Genomic DNA, 26733 nt, shown 5'->3' with positions numbered 1-26733 from the left:
TCCATGAGCATGGAATGTCTTTCCATTTCTTTGTGTCATATTCAATGTTTTCATCTGTTTTATAGTTTTCAGAGTACAGGCCTTTCGTCTCTTTGATTAGGTTTATTCTTAAATATCTTACTATTTTTGGTGAATTATAAGTGGAATTATTTCCTTAATTTCTTCCTCTGATGCTTCAATATTGATGTATCATGCAAAAATCTTTATATGCAAGTTCTCTTGAACAGTTAGAACGTCTGAAAACACAGGTCTTCCTTCCTGGTTGACAATAAGTACTTGGAGTTAAGATTGCAGCTACAGTCCATTTGCCAGTTTCTCTTCGGTAGTAGCTTCTTTTATTTGACTTCCTGAAGGATTTCAAATTCATAGCTTCAGAAAAAGGTACTTGAAAAATTAACAAATAATTTCAGGTATTAGTCCACCTAGTAGATACCACCACTGTACATAATATGCCTATAGCTCCATTTTAAAATTATCAAATTTAGGTGATATTGAGTTCTGATTGTAAGAGAAGAACTAAGTTTGCTTATACCACTTCCATCTACGTTCATCCCACTTAAAAATGTGTAATGCACTGGATGATGGTAGAGATGGGGCCACGTTTACTTAACCCTGGCCTGCTCAGGCTTGCAGCTGATGAATTCTCAGCTGCTGGATTATCTCCTTTAGTCTCTTTGCCACCTTGTGGTTTAAGGTTTTCTGGGTGTCTGTGTTGGTTATTGTTGTAGCACTACTGACGCTGAGGTGGCTGCTGACCTTGGGTCTCATCTCCTTGATTTTCTTCATCTTCTTCATTGCCATTCTCTCTAGGCTGTCTTTAGCAAGAAGGTCCTAGCAGAATCATGGTCTATAACCCTGATACATATTATGTCTTACTGGTCTACCTGTTCTCCTCCACCCTGGTTGTCTGCACCTTCCATCTCTTCTCTCTGCATAGGAGGGTCAGAATACAGGAGGTGAACACCCATAGGGTCTCCACATGTAGTTAAGGTGGGAACTGCTGCCTGTGGTAGGGCATGCACTATGGGGCTTGGCCTTTGGGAACACTTTCTGATCCTCTTTCTTTTCCTCACTCTCACTATTCTGGTAATTCTGCTGATAATTGACTGGATGACCACTGTCCAGGCAGTGGACAGTATGGATAGTGTCTATAATGGTTTCCCCATGCTTTCTCTCTAAGATAACTATTACACAGATAAGATAATAAAAATTAAACCTCAACATCTGCTAAGTTTTCATTTGTCCATATTGAATGCCCATTGTGAAACAACTAGGAATAGAGAGGAACTTCCTCCATCTGATATACAGTATCAATGAAAAACTTATAGACTATATCATTGATACTTAATAAAGGTCTGAATACTTTCTCCTTAGTATCTGGAACAAGGCAAAAATATTAACTCATACCACTTCTATATAATATTGTATTATATTTCTTATTATGTGCACTGAGGCAAGAAAAAGAAATAAATGACATTCAGATTAGAAAGGAAGACTTAAAATATATTCCCAGATGTCATGATTGTCTATGTAGAAAAAAATAAATATACAAAAAAGCTCCTAGAGTTAAAGAAAAGTTTACCAAGGTTGTAGGATTCTATATTAATATACAAAAATAAATTACATACCTATACAGTACCAATGAACAATTAGAAACCAAAATTTTTAAAATACCATTTCTATAGCAAAAAAATTTATAAAATATTTAGAATATAGTTTATCAAGAATTCCCCACATAGTAAACTAAAAACATTGCAGCATGACACTAAAGAGAACCTTAATAATATAAGAAATATCATATGTTTTTTGATAGAATTTAAAAAGCTGATTCTAAAGTCTATATGGAAATACAAAGGTCCTGAAATAACTAACACCATTCTACAAAAACAAACAAATAAACAAATAAATAAAAAGAACAAAATTGGAGGAATTATTCTGTCTGATTTCAAGACTTGCAAAGCTACAGTAATCGAGACAGTTTGCTTTTGGTGTAAAGAGAGATATATAGATAATGATAAATAGCCTTTACAAATAAACTGATAAGTAAATGACAAATTGAATTTTTTACATTTATTTTTTATTTATTTTCAGCATAACAGTATTCATTATTTTTGCACCACACCCAGTGCTCCATGCAATTCGTGCCCTCTATAATACCCACCACCTGGTACCTCAACCTCCCACCCTCCACACCATTTAAAACCCCTCAGATTATTTTTTAGAGTCCATAGTCTCTCATGGTTCACCTCCCCTTCCAACTTCCCCCAACTCCCTTCTCCTCTCTAACTCCCCATGTCCTCCATGCTATTTGTTATGCTCCACAAATAAGTGAAACCATATGATAATTGACTCTCTTTGCTTGACTTATTTCACTCAGCATAATCTCTTTCAGTCCCGTCCATGTTGCTACAAAAGTTGGGTATTCATCCTTTCTGATGGAGGCATAATACTCCATAGTGTATATGGACCACATCTTCCTTATGCATTCATCTGTTGAAGGGCATCTTGGTTCTTTCCACAGTTTGGCAACCGTGGCCATTGCTGCTATAAACATTGGTGTACAGATGGCCCTTCTTTTCATGACATCTGTATCTTTGGGGTAAATACCCAGTAGTGCATGGCAGGGTCATAGGGAAGTTCTATTTTTAATTTCTTGAGGAATCTCCACACTGTTCTCCAAAGAGGCTGCACCAACTTGCATTCCCACCAACAGTGTAAGAGGGTTCCCCTTTCTCCACATCCCCTCCAGCACATGTTGTTTCCTGTCTTGCTAATTTTGGCCATTCTAACTGGTGTAAGGTCATATCTCAATGTGGTTTTAATTTGAATCTCCCTGATGGCTAGTGATGATGAACATGTTTTCATTTCTCTGAGAGTCATTTGTATGTCTTCATTGGAGAAGTGTCTGTTCATATCTTCTGCCCATTTTTTGATATGATTATCTATTTTGTGTGTGTTGAGTTTGAGGAGTTCTTTATAGATCCTGGATGCCAACCTTTTGTCTGTACTGTCATTTGCAAATATCTTCTCCCATTCCGTGGGTTGCCTCTTTGTTTTGTTGACTGGTTTCCTTTGCTGTGCAGAAGCTTTTGATTCTGATGAAGTCCCAGAAGTTTATTTTGGCTTTTGTTTCCTTTGCTTTTGGAGACATATCTTGAAAGAAGTTGCTGTGGCTGATATCGAAGAGATTACCGCTTGTGTTCTCCTCTAGGATTCTGATGGATTCCTGTCTCACGTTGAGGTCTTTCAAAGAAGATGTAACACCTATTCTCCTGAAGCTGTTTCAAAAAATTGAAGCAGAAGGAAAACTTCCAGACTCTTTCTATGAAGCCAGCATTACCCTGATCCCCAAACCAGGCAAAGACCCTACCAAAAAGCAGAATTTCAGACAAATATCACTGATGAATATGGATGCTAAGATTCTCAACAAGATCCTAGCAAACAGGATCCAAGAGCACATTAAAAAAATTATCCACCATGACCAGGTGGGATCCATCCCTGGGCTACAAGGATGGTTCAATATTCACAAACCAATCAATGTGATAGACCAAATTAATAAGAGAGGAGAGGAAAACCACATGGTCCTCTCAATTGATGCAGAAAAAGCATTTGACAAAATCCAGCATCTGTTCCTGATTAAAACACTTCATAGTATAGGGATAGAAGGAATATTCCTGAACTTCATAAAATCTATCTATGAAAAACCCACAGCAAATATCATCCTCAAAAGGGAAAAAGCTTGCAGCCTTCCTGTTGAGATCAGGAACATGAAAAGGATGCCCACTCTCACCACTCTTGTTCAACATAGTATTAGAAGTCCTAGCAACAGCAATCAGACAACAAAGAGAAATAAAAGGTAACCAAATTGGCAATGAAGAAGTCAAACTCTCTCTCTTCGCAAATGACATGATTCTTTATATGGAAAACCTAAAAGACTCCACCCCCAAACTACTAGAACTCATACAGCAATTCAGTAACGTGGCAGGATACAAAGTCAATGTACAGAAATCAGTGGTTTTGTTATACACTAACAATGAAAATACAGAAAAGGAAATTAGAGAATCGATTCCATTTACTATAGCACCAAGAACCATAAGATACCTGGGAATAAACCTAACCAAAGAGGTAAAGGATCTGTACTTGAGGAACTACAGAACACTCATGAAAGAAATTGAAGATGACACAAAAAGATGGAAGACCATTCCATGCTCTTGGATCGGAAGAATAAACATTGTTAAAATGTCTGTACTGCCTAGAGCAATCTATACTTGTAATGCCATTCCAATCAAAACTCCACCGGTATTCTTCAAAGAGCTGGAGCAAATAATCCAAAAATTTGTATGGAATCAGAAGAGACCCCAAATTGCTAAGGAAATGTTGAAAAACAAAAGTAAAACTGGGGGCATCACGTTACCTGATTTCAAGCTTTACTACAAAGCTGTGATCACCAAGACAGCATGGTACTGGCATAAAATTAGACACATAGACCAGTGGAACAGAGTAGAGAGCCCACATATGGACCTTCAATTCTATGGCCAAATAATCTTTGACAAAACAGGAAAAAATATACAGTGGAAAAAAGACAGTCTCTTCAATAAATGGTGCTGGGAAAACTGGGCAGCTATATGTAGAAGAATGAAAATCGACCATTCTCTTTGGTATTCGTTTTGTTTTGATTCTCTGAATCTATTAAAAACAAGAAATTGGACAGTCTACTTTTTTGTTTTTATCAGAATAATTCTTTTTTCCTCTAGTATCCTAATATAAATATATATTACCAGATTGTACCAAGAAGTGTTAGCTTTCTTACTAGAAAATCACATGGAGGGCCTCTTTTACTTCTGAAATATGCTACTTGTGCTTAGTATGCAAATTGATGCATTTTATTGCACTACTGAATTTCTGGGCATCTCCTATATCTGAGAACATTTAGGAGGTTGAAAGAAGAGCTCACAAAGTCACAAGAGATGCCACATACAAGGCAGCTCTTTAGGAAAGTGACCCTAACACCTTCTTTCCTTCTCAGTTTGGCAGCCGGAGGAAAGCATACTGCAGCTCTAACCACAGTTGCTTGAAAGACGACACTGTTGCACACTTGGGCAGAAATACCAATAAGCTAAGTGTGTGGATTATCTAGGATCTCAGCACAGACTGGCATCAAATCTGCTGAGAGGGCGTGCTCCATGCTTCCATGCCTGGTAGCAGGCTACTGGTCCAAAACTAGGTATTTGCCAGTTGAATGCAAGAAAACAGGCCACTGGGCTCAAGTTGTTGGTTCACCAGTGAGTTACTTCTCCAGTTCTCTACAAAACCAGCTGTGTAGCCTCATGATGGGAGAGCTAAGAGCTAGCGTGACTAATAGATAACTTCCTGTATGCATTCAGCATATCCTCCCAAGAAATCTTCATTACCCAGAGTAAATTGTGAAAGTCTCCTCCTTAAAGCCCCAAGGAAGCTGACACATGGAGAGAATGATTAACAACAAAATGCAGCTAAACAAATAACAAAACCTGAAAGTCAAAGTGGTATTACTTGTAACTAGGTCATTTGACACAGCAAAACTCTTAAAAAGGTATTTAAATGTCAACCTTTTCAGGTAATATCTTCACATTTTTAGAACTTATATTTTTCTTAAATAGCATTTAAGTACCTAACAAAAAAAAAAAAAAGGAAAAGCAATTTTGGATTTTTCTCATGATTTAAAGACCTCTGATTCAACCTAGTTCAGTATATGAGAATATAATAGAAAATTTACACAAATTTATCAAATTTAGCTAACATCTCTAATTTATATAATCTCTATACAAATTTTATATAGTGTATTATCTTGGAAAATAATTACTCCAAAAATACTCCGATAAAACTAGATTAATTTCATTTCTTATTATATTTTAAGTCCATAGACAATGTTTCTCTAAGAAGCTTAGCTAATTGGGTGAAGTATTTCTTTCTTAGGGCTATAACCTTTCACAAAGCAAGAATTATTTGAGTTCTACATAATAGAATATGTCAAAATGAGTAATTCTAAAAAGAGATAGAATGATATAATCAGAGGATTATGAAAGTTATTACACTATGAGATAATAACAAGGTAAGTTTTGTAGCATATATTCTGATCTAAAATTCAAGAATAGTATTATTGGGCTTATAAAGTAAGGATTGGCAGGGGCAATTTTTTTTTTTTTTTAAGAGAGAGCCTACCACCAGTTGTGGGGATGCTGGGCAGAGGGAGAAAGAGAGAGCATCTTTGAATCTTAGGCAGGCTCCACACCCAGCACAGAGCCCAGTGTGGTCCTCAGTCTTACAACCCTGAGATCATGACCTGAGCCAAAATCAAGAGTTGGACACTTAACCAACTGAACCACCCAGGTACCCCTGGTTAGTGCACATTTTATATGAAACTCATTGTATCCTAAATATTTAGCAATTATGATTGTTATAGACTGAATTATGTCCTTACAAAAATTCATATGTTGAAGTTCTAACACCTTATACTTCAGAATGTAATTGTATTTGAAAGAGAGGGTTTTTAAAGAAGTAATTAAGTTAAAACAGTGTCATTATGGATTCCAATATGAATGGTATCCTAATAAGAAGAAGAAATTTGGACACAAACACGGAAGATGATATAAAGACATATGAAGAAGGTAGCCAACTACAAGCCAAATAGAGAGGCCTGGAACATAAACCTTCTCTCATGGCCCTCAGGAGGACCAACGCTGCCAATACCTTGAGCTTGGACGTCCATCTAGAACTGTGAAAAAATAAATGTCTGTTGTTTAATCTATTCAGTCTATGGTACTCTGTCATGGCAGCCCTAGCTAAGATAATGCTATAGCATTACCTATAGTATAAAACTTTGTGGAGAACTTTATACTAAAAAAGAGAAGTGTCCAGTTCAAATTGACTTTTATAAAAACTATGTTCTCAACCCTAATACTTAGAAGATATATGCAAACAGTATTAACAATAAGAGAAGAGTTAATTGTGATGTGAAGAATATTCTTAGTATGGTTAAGTTTATGACAATTAACTATTTTTTAATTTTTAAAATTTAAAAAGTCCATACAAGGTTCTTCTCAGTACCTTTGAATTACAAGAGATTCTAGTCAGATAAACTCCTTTCTTCAATGTTGCTAACTCACAACACTGAAAAAAAAAAATGGTTTTAAATGAGTAGTGTTGCCACTTAGTTTCAACTGGCATTTTAATATATGTAAGAGTCATTGATTAAACTTTGAAGGATTTTGTAGTATATTGTCTTTATATAGGTAAAGGAAATGAAATTAATCCACATGAAAAGGTGTACAGAAATCAACTCTTATGGTAAATAGATTTAAAATCTAATTTTTATATTAATGAGGTATTATAGAGCAGAGTTTGATAAACTATTCCTATAAAGGGCCAGATAGTGAGTACTTTATGTTTTGCAGACCCCATGGCCTCCATTGCAGGTAATAAACTATGAAACAGCTATTGATGTTATGTAAATTGTGGTATTGCTATGTGCCAATAAAACTTTACAAAAATAGGTAGTAGCTGGATTTAACTTGCAGGATGTACTTTGCTAACTCTATAATAGAGGACAGAAGGTTTACAGAAAAAAAATAGACAAAAGAAAAACAGCTTTTACTAGGCTTGAATTTGATTTGGGGAAAGTTTCTTTCTTCCTTTTTGTTTTTAAGTTGAGATTTTTCTTTTCCATATAAAATGATCACAATTTCTCCCTCTAACCTCATTTAAAAATAGAACAATAAAGTAGATTTCATTGAAATCTCTCTTTGGTGAAGAAAATTTATAACACTATTTGTCTAAGACTCAGGAAAGTAGGAAACATCATTTTACAGTTTTTTAAAAATTTGTTTGCAAGCTCTCAGGGCATTATTATTATTTTTTAATATGATTTTCCCTAACTAGATTATGTACTCAGAAAGAAAGTTATTTAACAAGACCAACTGCATGAGATGTCTGGGCAACACTTATTAGGCTTAGTTACTGGTTCCTCAGTCAGGGCTGTGTGTCTTTTATGATATACCCACGGTGCATTTCTAAAAGTCAAAAGTGAAAGCACAATTTTTTCCTAAAATGCCAATAGTTTTCATGTATAGAGTTTGGGGAGGTATAGTTTCACAGTTTTTATTAGCTGTCTCTATTATCTTTATTGATGGTGAGAGCAGAAAAATACCAAATCATAAATCTTGTGCAATCCTCTTGCCCTGATAGAATTCAGGAAAGTGGAATGTGGAGGAGTCACAAAGGCTACTTGCAGTACCTACCAGGAGTGTAGAAGGGAGATAGTTCATGTACCTAATGGGTCAGGAAGAAAGGGTTAAAAAAGAGAGAGATGAAGTAGCAGTGGGAACTTGGGAAAAGAGGTCTTTAGAAAGGATATGTAGGAAATCATCCTATATAATGTGATCCAATCCCCTTTCTGTGTCCCTAAGAAAAAAGAAATCTTGAAAACCTGGATGTTTGTAGAGGAGTTTGAATTCTCTTCTCATGTTTCAAAAGATAACTTTTGAATTTGTCATTAGCTTGAGGACAGTATAACTCAGTTCTGTTATCTTTGGATTTTTTTAGTGGTGGTGATTTCGTTAATGGAAGTTTCTCTAAGTTCTGCTTCTCAAGGGTTTTAGAGAAGTGTCTGTGCAAATCACTTCTATATTGGGCGAAGTTACCAATGATCAAAGGTACTCTAAAAAGGATTACATTTCTTGTTTTTCCCTCTCACACAAAGTTGTTAGCTGTACTCCACATATGCTGAAGTAGAAAAGTACCTGGAAAAGATTTTGTGTGCCCTTTTTTATAATGCAAAAGTAAAATAGAAAAGCCTTTGTCCTAAGGGGGATAAAATGTAGGAGGACTTTTTCTTCTGCTTAACAAGACTAGCTCCTACTAAGGGGTTCCAGAGCTCTAATTCATAACAAAGTTGGAGGTCTCCTGGCAGTGAAGGTGGGATGATCCTTCAGCCAGTCCTCCCACTACTTATAGTTTTGGGGACTAGATGGCCCCAGCCAAGGCTCAGGGGCAAGGACAGCAACAAGATCTTTCATCTAAAATTAACAGTAGGATAGCCTTGACCAAAAGGGACAAAGGGGGCAGATACTGTAACCTGATCTCACCCTGCTCTTGTAGAATGTGGCAATGTTTTTAAGTGGAAAGGCTTGGTTTTCTGGGAGTTAGGATATCTAAAACTCAGGTTTACTGTGGAAAGCTCATTTGTTCTCAAGTTTCAGTGGCAGTCAGTGATGAAGATGAAGTCAGGGAACAAATTCACAGTTAAAATACAGAGATATCAGAAATGCAAATGCCTTTGGCGCCCAGGTGGCTAGTAGGTTAAGCATCTGCCTTTGACTCAAGTCATGATCCCAGAGTCCTGGGATCAAGCCCAATGTCCAGTTCTCTGCTGGGTGGGGAACCTGCTTCTCCCTCTCTCCCTGCCTGCCACTCCACTACTTGTGCTCTCTCTCTCTATCAAATAAATAAATAAATAAAATCTTAAAAAAAAAAAAAAGTAAATGCCTTTAAGAAAAAGGGAAAGAAAACACTGAACTTTTTTACATGTACTATTAATAAGTATTTTTACAAAGATGGGAGTAAAGAATTTTCTTAGACTCTAGCTTAACTTCGAAGTAAAGTTTTAAAGATTTTATTTATTTGAAAGAGAGAGAGAGAGAGAACAAAAGTGGTTGGAGGGGCAGAGAGGAAAGGGAGAAGCAGACTCCCTGCTGAGTGGGGGGGGTGGGCCTACAGGAACCCAGGACCCTGAGATCATGACCCGAAGTGAGGGCTGCAGCTTAAATGACTGAGCCACCCAAATGTCCCCGAGGTAAATTTCAAGAGAAGTGCATGGCAATCTGTTGGAGGCCACGGCACGGCTAGAGTCGAGGACCAAACCAGGCCCTGACTTATGTCTCCTTCAAAGTCCAGACACCTTGACAAAGTTAAGGACGGGAAAGTTGAGTGCACTGAGAAAGGGTCTGTGCTATGTGTCGTGCGCTTGCCTACATGACTTCCCACACACTCTCCCTGCAGTAGGGAACAATGTGGCCAGAATCCTGAGTTCTTAGTTAATCCTTGTTGTTCTGTACCTCCCATGATCCACTCCCTGGTTGATTGTCTTGCTAATGGCTTTAGCTGAAACTACCTGGGCTCAAGAGGTTTGCTTGTAGTTAATGTAAACTTGTTATAGGAACTTGCGGTCATCTGACTAGGTACTGATGTAATGCTCCTCCTATTCTGGTTTGCCTTATAAATGCTTGTAAGATGTGGAATAAATTTGACACTGTTGGACATCCTCTTCAGTGTCCCTCCTGCCCCCATCTCTTTGTCTCTTAACTTTTTTTCATCATCCTCTTAGCCCCCATGGTTACCCTGGTCGATTCGTCGCGCTGGCCGCGACAGTAATCCTGCAGCCTCCTATTTCCAGAATTATTATTACATAGAAGAGCACCTAAAAAGAATTTGATAAAGACATTTCTCTGTGGATTTGTTCTATCAGATAAAACTACACTGCTATAGCTGTCAGTGAAGTCAACTGACCAAATGATTGCTTTAATCATCTATAAAGGTAAAAACTTCTTTGGAACCGGTTTTGGAAACAGCTTAATGGTTTTTAATATCGCATAAAATATTTTAAAATACATTCATCCTGTGTGTGCTTGTGTTGGTCCAGAGGACATGTAACTTTTAAAGAGTTGGGAAACATTTTGGTATAGGAGACATTTATTACAAAACAATTTCTCATAGAACAAGACCATGTAGGTTTATGGTGCATGGCTGCCTGATGATTTCCAGGTTTCAATGGCTCTGGTAGATAGGGGGAAATTTGGCAAGGTCAGAAGAGAAAAGAACAGATTTATCCTTCAAGTAGGAAAGATAACTGCTCTGAGTGTACAGAAGAGGAAGAACCAAAGTATTTCTGGTGACCTGCTTTCTTTCTTTCTCTTTTCTTTCTTTCTTTTTTTCTTTCTTTCTTTCTAAGAATAGTAAGAAGAAACCATTAACTACTCAGGGACAGTTTTGGGACATTTATACATGGTATTCAGAAAAACAGGCTCAAAAGCCAACAGCTCTTATCTAGAAATGCTGAAGGGAACCTAATAAAAATGGTTGACCCTACAAAACACAAGAAGGACATTAAGAATTCATTACAGTAAATAATATAAATGGCATATGTGCTATGAAATAAGACTTCCCTAACCAAAGGTTGAAAATTCCTGTAATTCTCTGGTTGTTTGACAGTTCTAAATGAGTTCTTGTACCTAGAAACACATTCTGTAAATAAGTTATGAAATCCCCTTGTAGTCATTTTGCTATGGTATTAGCATGACATTTGTCACTAATACGATGCAAATATATTGTTTATACACTTAGAATGCCAGTAAATTTGATATGACATTAAAATATGTGGCTGAATGCCTCTGGTGTCAGTTCTGGCTCATTTAGACACTGTCTTTGAATAAATAAATAGCTTAGTTGATGGCACCTTTTACATTTTTTCTTCGACTTGATTTTAATAGATTATTACCTCTCTCAGTGCTATTTGAAATGTTTTCTTCATTCATTTACAACACAAATTAACATGTCATTTTTTTCATGAATTTTTGAAAGCAGATAGGATAGTGACAGTACTTGTACAGTGTGCATCTGTATACAGATTTCAATGCTTTAAATAAGTCATTTGAAGAAGAATAGGCCTATATGAGCATCTGTCATCGCTAGCAATTATGGTAGCTAAAATTGCAATGTCACCATTAGAAAATGAAACAATGCCAGAGCTGTGGTAAAATAAAAGTCAGTTCTGGAAATAGCAACTGCTGGCTGTTAGTTACTTTACATACTGTGAGGTTATTCTCTGACCTTGAGAGGAAATGTTTTAGTGATTATTGATCAATATGACTACCTTTTTTACATTTACAAAGCTCACTGACCCCTTTTGTTGTGGGCACTTAAATAAAATAAAGCCAATAAAATAACAAGTAAATATAGTTTTTCAACTGTGGGATGTAAATAAAACCTTTTATTTGTGAAGAATATGATGATTATACTCTGTATGTTATTATTTCATTTCTTGACATTCATTGCAAAATTTTGAAAAATATATGCATTCATTTATCTTTCTTTTAATATGTATGAATCTTATCATCTATATTTTTATTGATTACTATTTTATTTGTTTAAAGTATAGCTTCATTGCTTATATGTTCTTTTTATTCAATATCCTTTCATTATTATGAAGTACCCCTGATTCTCCCAGGATTCACACAGTAATCAATCTGTAATCAACCAAAATTTTTTGTGATTTAACTGGTGTTTGTTCTGCTCCAGATACTTCTGTAACCACTATATCCCGGACAATCGTTCCCAATAATCCTTTATCCAGAAATGGATTGTATTGCCAGTTCTAGATGGCAAGGATTATGCAACTCAACCGATCAGCTTAATCTAAATCAGCAGAGACATTTCTCTGAGCTGTTCTTTTCTCTAAGGCATTGCCATACAAGCTTTCTCTTTCTTAACTCCCCCATATTTTCAAGCAGGTTTAAATATATACTAATATAAATATATAATCTTTCTGGTTGTTCTTTGTAATATGGTTATTCTGAAACAAGCTAGTCTGCCACTTGGAATCCATATTCTACCTTTAATCAGAAAAAAAAATACTGTCTTTTACTAGTGCTGTAGTTCACTTTTTAGAAAGTGTTTTCCTATCTTAAAACTGTGTTGTTTATTCCCATATCTTTGCTTTCTTCTTGCATCTTTTTAATTTCTTTGACTTTTCCCTGAGTTGTATGAGAATTTCTAATTTTTCTTTTCTACTTCACTAAGCTGATTTCTTGGAAGGCAGGTCTGTTTCTATTGTCGATAGTTGAGGATAGTGATTTATTATTTTTCAAATTTTAATTTTCTTTAGTCATTTATAACATTTTTTCATTGTCTTTATATTTATAATAGTGTTTTTTGTTTGTTTGTTTTTGTTTTTTAAATTTTATCTGTTCTCCTCTTTGGATATTTTCCAAATAGCCATATCTTTGGGGCACTTGGGTGGCTCAGTTGGTAAAATGTCTGCCTTCATCTCAGTCATGATCCTAGAGTCCTGGATTGAGCCCCACATCTGGCTCTCTACTCAGTGGGAATCTGCTTCTCCCTCTCACTCTCCCTCTGTGCTTTCTTTCTCTTTATCTCTCTCAAATAAATAAATAAAATCTTAAAAACAAAACAAACAAAAAACCCCAAGTAGCCATGTCTTCTTGTCAATTCTTATGATTACAAAAATTTTTCTAAGTATTTATGTTTTTGCAATATATATTTAGAGATGTTATTTCTCTGAATGTTCACTACAGAGGTCCAATTCCCTTTGATCTGAAATCTCATTTCATAAGCTTTGTATTTAACTTTCTCATTTTTCCTTCTTACACAAACTCTTGACCAATATATAATAAAAGGCTCTATAATCCTTGGTTGCACACTTTGTTCAACTGGATACTTGCCAAATGAATTCACAGTTATATAGATTGAAGTCAGCTTGGTGCCCACCACACACATTCTAATGCCCAATGTCTGGCAGGAGATCATCTTTGGCCCAGCAGATATTCATTTACCCTCTGCTCTACTCTTAGAATAGCATCAACTAACTAGAGAGTCTGGCTCTCTTTCATTTTATTTATTTTTTAAAAATAATTATATATTTATTTGAGAGAGATACCGGGTGGAGTGGACGGGCAGAGGGAGAGAATCCAAGCAGAGTCCCTGCTGAGCACAGAGCCCAGCTCTTGGCTCTATCCCAGGACCCTGAGATCATGACCTAAGCTGAGGTCAAGAGTCAGATACTTAACCAACTGAGTCATTCAGTTGCCCCAGTTCTCTTTCATTTTAATACAGAATAGTGTATGAAAAACTCAAATCCTATAATTTACTGCCTCCAGGGATTTCTTTTCACTTTTTCAAATACTGTGTTTTACTTGATTGTACTATGTTTTCTAAATAAAATGTTTATTTGAGGATGCTTTATTTCCCAATGAACCACCATCATATATTCCCATGCATATTCTACTTTGGGAATCGCATTCTCTGAATGCAACTTTTATGTCTCCTTGTCTCTTTAACCAGCACTATTTTCTATCTCTATGTTCTTATTATCTTAGATTCTCATTTACATGTTTCTGTCATGAAGCCCAAAGCTTATCTTACATTATCTTAAATTATAACTCGATGACCATCTGACTGTCCCAGGTCTCAATTTGCTTGTAACGGACTTGTTTATCTATAGCTGGGATTCCAATAAAATAATTTTGCTGCCCCTTTCTCTTGATAGTGGCTAGATATAGAAGACTTTTTTATCATTCAATTTTTATTTGTATTTTAACTGTAGTCTTAAGAATGGCTTATGTGCACATTGTGGCATGGTTCTAGTCTAATATTCTTTACATTTTTATGTAATACCAAAAAAGAAGTGAGTGAAAATCAAACATTTTAAGTTTTTCTCTTAGTGTTCTTCTTTTCTTCTTATAAATATTTGAATGCTACAGGACAGAAACTTTATTTTAGTACAACCTGAAACAAACAAATCACAGAGAAAGCAAAAGAGGAGCTGAGTTTGTGAAACACTCAGTCAAATTTGCAGAAGAATTGGCATAGATAAACTTCAGATAAAACTTCAAACCCTGTAAGAGTTATCTAAACAAAAAAATAGACATCTAAGTGGTGTCCATCACCAAAGACAATGATTATACTAAAATAAACAGGGAAATACCTTTTAGCTATTATTATTATAGATAGTTTTTAATCTTTAGAAAATGTTTATAACCATATCAGAAATGACATTCTTTTCTTGTTCCACTGTATCTGTTAAAGTCAGAATGGATTTAAAGCAATTAATAAGAAATAGATTTATGTCTTTGCAAACCAAAGTAATAGATATGTCCTTTTTGTTGGATTAAGGAATGAATCAGTGTTTAACTATTTAATTTTTAAATAGTTAAATGCAACAGATGCTACCAAAACTTACATAAAAAAGAATTATTCTCTTATGGAGCTATAAAAGGCTTTGGATGTGTATTCCAAATAGATGTACAATTAAAGCTTACTGATAGAGTATATGTCAATTCAGCAGCAGCATTAAAAAATATGATTGATGAAATGGTACTTTGTCTTATAAGAAAACTGCTAGCCTTTTTAGTATTTAAAGTGTATGTTTTAAAATAGGTTTTCTAACACATAGAAGAAGGCAGAGACTCAGACAAAATCCCAAGATGGCGAAATTTACCCCAAATGAAAGAACAAGATAAGGCCACTGCCAGAGACCTATGTGAAACAGATACAAGTACCATGCCTGATGGAGAATTTAAAGCAACTATCATAAGGATACTCACTGGACTTGAGAAAATAATATAGGACATCAGTGAGACCCTTACAAAAGAGACAAAAGAGTTAAAAAAGTATCAATCAGGGATGAAGAATGCAGTAAACAAGATTGGAGATAGGCTAAATGCAATGAACGGCGGGATGGAAAAAACAGAAGAGTGAATTAGTGATCTAGAAGAGAAAATAGAGGAAAATAATGAAGCCGAACAAAAGAACAAAAAAAGTTGTACAACATGAGAATAGACTTAGGAAATTCAGTGACTCCATGAAATGTTATAATATTTGTATTATAAGAGTCCCAGAAGAAGAGGAGGGAGAAAAGGGGGCAGAAAATTTATTTAAAAAAAAAAAAATAGCAGAGCCCTTCCCTAATCTGGGGAAGGAATCAAATCCAAGAGGCCACAGAGACCTCCCATCAAAATCAACAAAAGCAGGCCACACCAAGATATACTGTAATTAATTTGCAAAATATAGTGATACAGGAAAAAAAAATTCTTAAAAGCAGCAAGACAAAAGGAGTCCTTAACTTACATGGGAAAACTTAAGACTACCTGGAGAGTTTTCTTTTCTCTTTAAGATTTTATTTATTTGACAGAGAGAGATCAAAATTAGGCAGAGGAGCGGGCAGAGAGAGAGGGGGAAGCAGGCTCCCTGCCAAGCAGAGAGCCCGATGTGGGGGCTTGACCCCAAGAACCTGAGATCATGACCTGAACTGAAGGCAGAGGCTTAACCCACTGAGCCACCCAGGTTTCCCACCTGGAGAGTTTTCAACTGAAACTTGGCAAGCCAGAAGAGAGTGGCATGATATAATCAAAATGCTGAATGGGAAAAATCTGCAGCCAAGAATACTCTATCCTGCAAGGTTATCCTTCAAAATAGGAAAGATAAATAGTTTCCCAGAAAAACACAAACTAAAGGAGTTAATGACCACTACACCAGCATTGCAAGAAATATTAAAGGGGACTCTGAAGTGAAAGAGAGATCAAAAGTGACAAAGACAAGAAAAGATCAGAGAAAATCTCCAGAAGGAATGACAATACAAATATAAAATGGCAATAAATACATATCTATCAATAATTACTTTAAATATAAATAGACTGAATGCTCCAATCAAAAGACATAGGGTGTCAGAATGGATATGAAAGCAAAGCCCATCTATATGCTGGCTACAGGAGATTCATTTTAGACCTAAAGACACCTGCAGACAAAGTGAGGAGATGGAAAAGCAGTTATCATACAAATGGATGTCAAAAGATAGAGTAGAACTACTTATATCGGACAAACTGGACTTTTTTGCTCTTTTTATTTTGGTGTGAAGCCTAATTTTTATTTTATTTAAATTCCATTAGCCAACATGTAATACATCATTCGTTTTGGATGTAATGTTCAATGAGTCATTAGTTGTGTGTAACACCCAGTGTTCATCCCATCGCATGCCCTCCTTAATGCCCCTCACCAAGTACCCTATCCCCTCATCCACCTCCCTTTCTGAAACCCTCAGTTTGTTACCTGAAGTCAAGAGTCTCTCACGGTTTGTCTCTCTCTCTGATTTCTTCCCGTTCATTTTTCCCTTCCTGTCCCTCTGATCCTCTGTGCCACTCCTTGTATTCACTTTTAAGTGAAACCATATAATTGTCTTTCTCTGATTGATTTATTGCACTTAGCATCACACCCTCCAATACCATCCGTGTCATTGTAAATGATATGTATTCGTCCTTTCTGATGCTGAGTAATATTCTGTTGTATTTATGAACCGTATCTTCTTTATCCATTCATCTTTTGAAGAACATCTTGGCTCCTTCCACATAGACATTTCTGTTTCTGTAATGTTTTTATCCTGCTTTGGTATTGGGGTAGTGCTGGCCTTATGGAATGGTTTTGAATGTATTCCCTCTACTCTCCATTATTTGTAATATTTGATAATTGCCATTAATTATTTAATGTTTGATAGAATACACCAATGAAACTGTGTGGTTTTGGGCTTTTCTGTGCTGCGAAATTTTTGATTTCTAATTTGATTTTCCATTCTTGTTATTGGTCTAAGAATGTTTCCTATTTCTTGGATTCAAAATTCATGATCCAGTTGTGGTAACTTGTGTACTTTTAGGAATTATAGGTTTTTTTTTTTCAAGTTATCTGATTTTTTCAGTATATAATTGTTTATAGTAATCTGTTATCACACTATGTGTTTTTGTGTTTATCTTTTGTATTGTTTCTCTTCCACTTCTCACTTTGGTTTTGAGTCCTCTCTCTCTCTTTTTTTGAAAAGCTGATCATTCCTTTGAATGTAATGTTTTTGTTTATTCTGCCCTCTTATTTTTTTCTGATTTTTCTTTGTTCCATCCTTTCAGTTAAGTTTCTTCCTTTTCTAGTTCCTTGTGGTGTAAAATTGTTTATTAGAATTTCACTCTAGCAACTACTTTTGCTGTATCCCATTGGATTTGGAATATTGTGTTTTCTTTTTCTCTTGTTTTGAGACATATTTTGATTTGCCATTGGTTTATTTGGCCCATTGTTTGTTGAGTAGTGTGTTGTTTAATATTTACATATTAAATATTTAATATTTACAAAAAATATATATATAAATATTTAAGCAATGAGTATCCAGGTTCTATAAACTAGTACTTAACTTGAAGCTTGAGCCAGTATTTAAACATATTTATTATTTGAAATAGAAGATATTTTATAGGGGGGCCTGAGTGGCTCAGTCAGTTAAGCATCTGCTATGAGCTCAGGTCATGATCCTGGGGTTTGGGATCAAGCCCCACATTGTGCTCCCTGCTCAGTGTAGAGTCGGCTTCTCTCTCTCCCTGTGCCACTCTCCTAGTCTGTGAGTGCCCTCTTTCTCTGATTCTCTCTCTCAAATAAGTAGATACAATCTTTAAAAAAAAGAAGATATTTTATATACTATGTGTAAATGTGGGATTTATTTTAAATGGTACATGCCATTCCACCTATAGATTTCATTAGGTAGGGAGAAATTAGCTACTCTCAAATTTCTGATGGGAAGTTTTCAGAATATTCTGTTTCTTGTCTATGGATAAAAAGAGAAAAATTCTGAGGAATTATTTTTTAGCTTCTTAGTGTTCCATGATGACAAAACTCTAGGAGAAATCCTCACTTTTACTTTTCAGCTTTTACCCAGGGCTGTACCTCAAGAATCTATAACATAGATATTTCAAGAAAAACAGAAGTCTTATGTAGAGCAATGATTCAGTCATTCAAATATTGCTTATTGTTTAACCCTGAAGATAAAGAGCACAGCCAAGTAATAAGGGGAAAATTATTTTTAAATATCAAAAATAAACTTACGTACTTTATTATTGGGCCAGAGTCATTTGTCCACCAATTAGAAGTTATTTAATGTTTCTAAACAATTCTATCCAGCTATAATATATGATATATCATTTTCCTGCATGCCCTTATTAAAACTTTAGAAGGTGCTTACAGAGAGGATATTCTTAGAGGCAGGCATATCAGTGATAGCAAGAAGAGGTATCTGAAAGTGAAGCAAGACAAATGTGTTAAAGAACAGAGAAGACAGTGCCATATTGTAACAACAACATCATCCTTTTTTCTTGACCCTCTTAGCATTTTAGCTTTTTTTTGGATATCTATTTGTCATATAACATTATGTTAGTTTCCGATGTCTAACCTAATGATTTGATATTTGTATACACTGCAAAATGATCACCACAATAAATCTAGTTTCCTCCATCACCATGTAAAGTTACATAATATACAATACAGTGTTATTGACTGTAGTCACCATAGTACATATTAATTACATCCTCCCCACTTATTTATTTTATGACTGAAACTTTGTATCTCTTAATATATCTATTAAGTCCATCTTGTTTAATATGTCATTTAAAACCAATGTTTTCTATAGATTTTCTGCCTGGATGATCTAGCCATTGGTTAAGTGGCATATAAAAGTCCCCTGCTATTATTGTATTGCTGTCAGTTTCTTCCTTTAGGTCTGTTAATATATGCTTTACATATGTAGGTGCTCCAATGTTGGGTGCATACATATGTATAAATGTTATATCTTTTTGGGGGGGATTGATCTTTTTATTATTAGATAATGACCATTGTTGTCTTCTATTACAGCCTATTTAAAGTCTGTCTTGTTCGGTACAGGGATAGCTCCCTCAGCTTTCTATTGGTTTCCATCTGCATGAAACACCTTTTTCCATCCTTTCACTTTCAGTGTATGTGTGTTTTTAGATCTGAGGTAGATTTCCTGTAGGAGCATAGAGACGGTTGTTGTTGTTGTTTTTAATTCATTCAGCTACACTATGTCTTTTGATCAGAGAATTAAATGTAAATGTCACTTACATTTAAAGAAATTATAAATATGTATGAACTTATTGTCTTTTTGTTAATTGTTTCATGTCTATTTTCTCTCTGTTTCTTTCTTCTTTAGCTCTCTTGTGGTCTGGTCTTTCTTTAGTGTTGTGCTTAGATTCTATTATCATTATCTTCTGTGTGTCTACTATAGGCCTTTGGTCTCTGATTACCAGGAGGCATGCATATATATATCAAGTTGAATTTCAATGCATCCTAAAAATCTACATTTTTACTCCCCCTTCTGATATATATTTTTAAATATTTATTTATTTATTTTAGAGAGAGAGAGAAAGAATGGGAGCATAAACAGAGGCAGAGGGAAAGGGAAAGAGAATGCCAAGCAGACTCTATGCTGAGTACAGAACGCAATTTGGGACTCCTTCTCAGGACCCCAAGATCATGATCTGAGCTGAAACCGAGAGTTTGATACTCAACTGACTGAGCCACCAGGTTCCCCCATTTTGTGTTTTTGATGTCACATTTTACATCTTTTAATTTTGTGTGTCCTTTATCTAATTATTGTAGTTAGAGTTATTTTTACTACTTGTACCTTCGTGCTAGCTTTATAAGTGATTAATTCTCTACCTTTACTATATATTTGTATTCTGTACCAGTGAGATTTTTACTTTCATATGTTTTCTTGCCTTTTCTTTTTATCTTAAAGTAGTCCCTTTATTACGTCTTGTAAGAACAGTTTAGTGGTGGTGAGCTCCGTTAGTTTTTGCTTGTCAGGAAAACTTATCTCCCCTTCAATTCTGAATCCCTACCTGAGTAGTGTATTCATGGTTTCTAGGTTTGGCAAGGTGAGGCCATAGGAGAGTGTAAAGGTGGGGCAAGCTATACTGGCAGGGGAAAGAGACAGTGCAAAAATGACTCTGGCCAGTGCTGACACTATCAAAGTAGAAGGAAAGTATAAAAATGGTGCCTCACAGCACTTACATCCTTGGAGAGAGTTCCAGAAGACCCCTGCCCCTCTGGCAGATACTTTCACATTAGTCAATAAGTCTCTTTCACATATGGTCTAGGTATTTTTCATTTTGCTGCTTTTGCTCTGGGTCTTGGGACAACAGAGTCTTTGTTTGAACCCTTTAACAGAGATGTCTGAGTTTCCTACAGAACTTTGCATCTCCTGGGCATAAGTGCTATTGGTTTTCAAAGCCAGACATTTTGGGGGCTCATCTCTGATGCAGGTACCAAGGGTTGGGATATATTCTGTATTTATGACATTCCTCCCACCTGTGGGTTATTGCATGGAGAATGTAGATTTTTTTTTATGATTTTATTTATTTATTTGACAGACAGAGATCACAAGTAGGCAGAGAGGCAAGCAGAGAGAGAGTGGGGAAGCAGGCTCCCTTCTGAGCAGAGAGCCCAATGCGGTGCTCAATCCCAGGACCCTGGAATCATGACCTGAGTCAAAGGCAGAGGCTTTAACCCACTGAGCCAACCAGGTGCCCCGGGGAATATAGATTTTGACAAGACTATTTCTCGGCCTGTCTTATCAGTCTCAATGTGGTCTTTCTACCCTTTGTTGTAGAGGAACTGTTCAGCTAGTTTTCAGGTCTTTTTGAGAGAATTATCATATATGTAGCTATAGATTTGATGTATCTGTGATAGAGGTGAGTTCAGGCTCTTCCTACCCTACCATCTTGAACCATCCCTTAACTTGGATCTTATTTTCCCCTCGTTTACTGACATATTTACTGATATATCACCTACCTACCCTCATACCATTTTAACTATCCATTGAGGTTTGTTTCTCTGAGGTCAGGAATATCCAGATTGTTGCTAGATTCAATGACTTTTTTTTTTTTTTTTGCAATTCTATTATCTTTAGTGCCTCAGATAGATTTCAAAAAGGAAGTCACATTGTTTTCCCTTGGCCTTCTGCAGCATTTCAACATCCTCGTGCTCTGACTTATCTCACTTTTCTCTCTTTTTTTTTTTTGATATCTACAATCTCTCTCTCTCTCTTTTTCTCTCCCATAGTCATCCTCCTACTATTTCATAGCTCTTGCTTAAAATGTCAATCAGTTTCTTCTATTGTTTATCCTCTTTGCTTCTTCCCTCAGGGATTTCACCCATTCTTCTATCTTCAGCAATTACCACATTAGTGATAATTCCTAAATAGGAAATATACTAATTGAAGAGGCATGACTGGACACAAATCTGAAGGTTTTCGTTGAAAGAAATCAGGAAGCCAGTGTTTGATTTATTCTACTATTGAGCTTGGTGTAGAATGAGTACTAAGCTATTGTGTTTTATGTTTGTTTGTTTGTTTGTTTTGGTTGTTTTTTTCTTTTTCTTTAAAGAAAAGCTATCTGCCTTTTTAAGCAGCTTGCTACAAACATAGGAAATATATTAATATCATAGTACTGAAGCAAGTGGAATGAAAGAAGTTTAAGTGGAGAAGTATATTGGTAAAATCCCAAATATCATTTAAAATGTCACAAGGGGATGTTTGAAGGGACTTTTTCACTTAAAGACAAAGTATCCCATTTATAGTTTTTTAAAGCAACTTCTTTGAGCTTAAATTTGCTTATTATTAGTGGATTTTGGCCCAGGGTTTACGTTCCATCTTTTTAAGGATGGCAGATTATTAATGTGTGTTCTGGAAAGCTTTGAGCAAAGCTGACTTCATTTAATATTGTCCATGTTATAGGTGTTATGCTATAAGAAGATGAGTCATGTAATTTTCAGTGAAAAAAATAATTATAGCAGGTATGAGGAGATATTATAGTCTTCATGCCTTTCCTGACATATTACATAGTTATAAGACAAATTCTCATTAGAACAAATGGAATTGATGTGACCCTCCCTTATTTTTTGGTATCAGTTAAGTGGACAGTGAGGTGTTTTGTTTTTGTTGTTGTTTCTTCTTTGGATAATAAATATAGTGAGCTCCTTTTAAAGATTTGCCATGCTCCTCCATATTTGAATTTTTTCTTTGCTGGCAATTTATGTGACACTAAACTTACAACCCCCAAAATGAATATATAATTTTCTATTGTATTCCGAAGTAGAGAACACACTGAACGTATTTTTAAAAATCACAAGTAATTTCAAGAAACTTTAGACTGTCCTTTGGCATTATTCCTCTCCTGGTCAGGAGATGGTGTCTAGGGTGTCAGGATCAGCCAGGTGAAGGAACAAGGGGCAAATGTGCCAGTTATTTGGCACCATTTTTTAAAGATGTTTTCTCAGAAACCTCAGTGCTTATATATCACTGATCAGAATCTAGTCACTTGGTCACCCTTATATGTAAGAGTGTTTAACCATATGTATAATTACATATATGGGAAAGTGGCTATTTTAAAAAAAAATATGAACGCTTCACAAATTCGCATGTCATCCTTGTGCAGGGGCCATGCTAATCTTCTCTGTATTGTTCCAATTTTAATATATGTGCTGCGGAAGCAAGCACAGAAAATGGATATTTGGCAGACAACTAGTAATCCACTCAACAATCCTGACCACTTATTTCAGGGCTAAATTTGCATGCATTTTCTCTTCCTGTATTACCAGGTAGATGTTAAAATTCTCATCTTGCAGATGAGGAAACAGAGGTTTAGATGGGCTAAATAACTTCCTGCAGTCACAAGGCAGCATGGTGTAGGACTAGGAATTGAATTTACTTCTACTTGACCCAGCTGCTATCTTAACCACTGTACCTCATTGTTCCTGAGATGGAGCTCCAGGTCTCTTGTTGGCTTTATTTCAGGAAACCAGAACTGGATTCCAAAGATGAATTAATTCCTCTGAAAAACATACAGGGAACCAGGGTTGATGTACAAATATAGTAACCTTTTAAAAATTTCATAGGTCTAAGATGTCTTATGAATCTGCTTGCTTTGCTGTTTCTTGATTTATTAAGGAGACAGGGCCCCATCATGGTCTAATATGGTAAAAACATTTAAAGTTAAAAAGAACCTCTCTCCACAAAAGGAAGTTTTAAATATTAGGTTTCTGATAATTGTATTTTATAAATCTGCTTAGCTTATTTGTTAAAAAAAAATCTAGATAAATTGGTAGATAGTTGGAGTAGCAAGTGGTGTTAGTAGATTAATCCCAAACCTGTTTTCAATCCCCTTCATTTTTTTTTCCCCTTTATGAAAAGAGCTGAAAGCTACATACTTGTTCTTACAGTCTCTACACTATGAATGGTGAAATGATACAGTCAGGTTAATGATATATAAAAAAGTCTCTTCAGATGTTTCTGGGACAATTTTTCCTTTCCTGGTAAAGAGGACAGATACCGCAGATACATTTCTTCCTTCCTCCTGCCTGGATTTAGACCCAACGGTGAGCCCTAGCAGTCATTTTTCAACCAGAGATATTCAGATACTGGCTCTGATGACACTGAGTTGCTGAATCAATGCTTACTTACAGATTTCTTATTTTCTTTATCTACTTTTAGTTATGTTATCTTTTACTTCACCTGAAATTAATTCTAATATAATTAGTCATTGCCTTTCAATAATGGGACACAACAATTAGCAGGTTGTTTTATTAAAAAAAAAATTATTGTGTGTATTGGCTCAGTATAGAGAAATAAAAATTCATGTAAGCTTTTTGGATCTGAAAAGTAAGTAAATTGCATATTGAATTTAGATAGCCACAAAAGAATTGCAAATATGGCCCACTGCCAAATGTTTGTTTTGTTCACCAGGATTTTCTTCCAGAGACAAAACAAACAAGATATTAACAAAAACTGGATTGCCTTCCTAACATGTTATCAGCTCTTGGCTGTCCAAAGTTGGATAAAGTGGCTGTCTTAGTCAGTTCAGGCTGCTATAACAACATACCACAAACTAGATGCCTTAACAAGAGAAATTTATTTCTTACAGTTCTGTAGACTGGCCAAGATCAAAGTGCTGGCCAATTCCGTTTCTGTTGAGAGGCTTGCCTTTGGCCTTCTTGCTGCATCCTCACATGGCAGAGAGAGAAAGACAGAGAGTGGGGGAGAGAGAGAGAGCTGGAGTTAGTTCTGGTGTTTATCTTTTTATAAGGCTGCCAGTCTCAGCGTAAGGACTCACCCATATAACATCATTATTCCCAAAGCCCTCACATCCAAATGTCATCATACTGGAGATTAGAGTTTCCAAATATGAATTTTGGGAGGACGCAAACATTCCATCCATAGCACCGATCTTCTAGTACACACAACATTAACAGAGGTTCTCAGCTTAACTCATCTTGGACCAAACCCAATCCACAAGAGTGGATTTTCAATAATTATATTTTCAGTATAACTCTCTGGCTCAGAATTTCCTTTGTCCATACAAAAGAAAAAATTGTAAGCAGATGCAAAGAATATACTTTAATCTTTATTTACTGTTTTTTGTTTGTTTGTTTGTTTGTTTTGCTTTGTTTTGTTTTTGCCAGAACAAGCTTTTAGTTCTTTCTATATTTCCACTTGTTTGAGAACTTTGGGTCATATCTAAATTTCTTTTCAACTCTAAAATTATGGTACACATAATAAGTGGATGTATCCTTTATTCTACAAACTTAATTGGTGTTCATTTATACTTTGTTCTCATTTTTCATCTTATGTAGTTCATGAGAACTGTGGTTGAGAATTTAGCATTTAGAAATTAAACTTGGACTTAGACTCTACATTGATCAAGGTAAGAGAATCATGAGATTTGGATAAAAACTGAGATGGTGCAGATGGTGAAGGTGATGATATTTAGGAGACCACACTGACAGACGATGGTAGTATATTTTTTGTGGTGATGGTGATTTAGAGAGTGTGGGATTTTTTTTTTTTTTCAGTTTTGCCTTGGCGCCACCTTACCTAGATTTGAGTTAATTTGGGTTAATGAGTCAATTTGTGAACATACTGATTTTGAGGTATTGGTGAGGTAGATTATTTATCAGGTAGAGATGTCCAGCAAGTATTTATGTGGATTTAAGTTAGTAACTTAGAAAGAAAAAAATGAAGCTACAGATCTCAGTTTGAGAATTAGAGCCAAAAATGTGATTGACAAAACCATAGATGTAGATTAATTCATCCAGAACTAGTATGTAGATTCAAAAGTATATGAGAAGAGTGCTTGTTAAGGATCCTGAGTAATTGGATCATTTAAAAGGAAGATGCAGAAAGGAATCCTCCTCCCCCCAAAACAAGACAGCAATGAGAGTCATAGAATGAAATTCAAGGAGGTGGAGTGGTTTTTTTTAATACTACATATTATTATCTATATTTATGATAATGTATATTAGATCTTTATGGATTATTTACTACTACTTATAAGTTTTTGCCCTTAAACACCATCACTTTCCCACTCCTCCCCCATCCCCTGGTAACCACCATTCTATTCTGTTTTGTATAGGTTTAACATTTTTAGATTCCACATATAAATGGTATCATGCTGTACTTGCTTTCTTTGACATCTCTCATAACATAATGTGTTCAAGTGCGTCCATCTTGTCACAAATGGGAAGATATCTTCCCTTCTCATTGCTGAATAATATTCCATTGTGTATGTGTACCATTTCTTTTTCATTTGCTCACCCACTGATGAGCATTTGTGTTGTTTCTATATTTTGGCTATTGTGAATAATGTTATAATAAACATGTGAGGGCATATATGCCATCAAAATCCCATGTTTAGTTCTTTTGGGCATATACTCAGAAATGGAATAGTTGGAGTGCACAGTAGATCTATTTTTAATTTTTTAAGGTACATTCATATTGTTTTTTATGATGATTAGAGCAATTTACATTCTCACCATTAATGTATAAGGGTTCTCTTTGGGATGGGGTTGCTTAAAGAGAAGAAGGCCAGTGATATCAAATCCTGCTGAATATTCATAAAAGATAAAGACTGAATAATGCCAACTGAATTTCTTCATTATAAGAATGTTGTTTAACATAGCTGGTGGCAGAGTTAAATAGACGAGAAAATGTAGAAGGACTAATAGCTAGAGGGGGCACAGCAATGGAAGAAATATATACATTTTAAATTTAAAGCATTATGATAAGCATGCATCTATGCTGATGAGAAGAGC

General features: G+C 35.5%; 1 non-coding gene and 1 pseudogene across 1 annotated transcript; both read right to left on the bottom strand.

The window, feature by feature from the left end:
- Window positions 1-556: 556 nt before the first annotated feature.
- Window positions 557-24860, bottom strand: LOC106007334 (annotated as a pseudogene).
- LOC123387076 lies at window positions 23037-23143 on the bottom strand. Its single transcript, XR_006601439.1, has one exon. It is a non-coding gene; the product is annotated as a U6 spliceosomal RNA (small nuclear RNA).
- Window positions 24861-26733: the final 1873 nt, after the last annotated feature.

The sequence above is a fragment of the Mustela putorius genome, unplaced genomic scaffold (assembly GCF_011764305.1).
Source record: "Mustela putorius furo isolate JIRA1106 unplaced genomic scaffold, ASM1176430v1.1 tig00003845_pilon_pilon_pilon, whole genome shotgun sequence".
In the NCBI taxonomy this organism is placed as follows: domain Eukaryota; kingdom Metazoa; phylum Chordata; class Mammalia; order Carnivora; family Mustelidae; genus Mustela; species Mustela putorius.
This window is presented reverse-complemented; position numbering and strand designations above follow the sequence as displayed.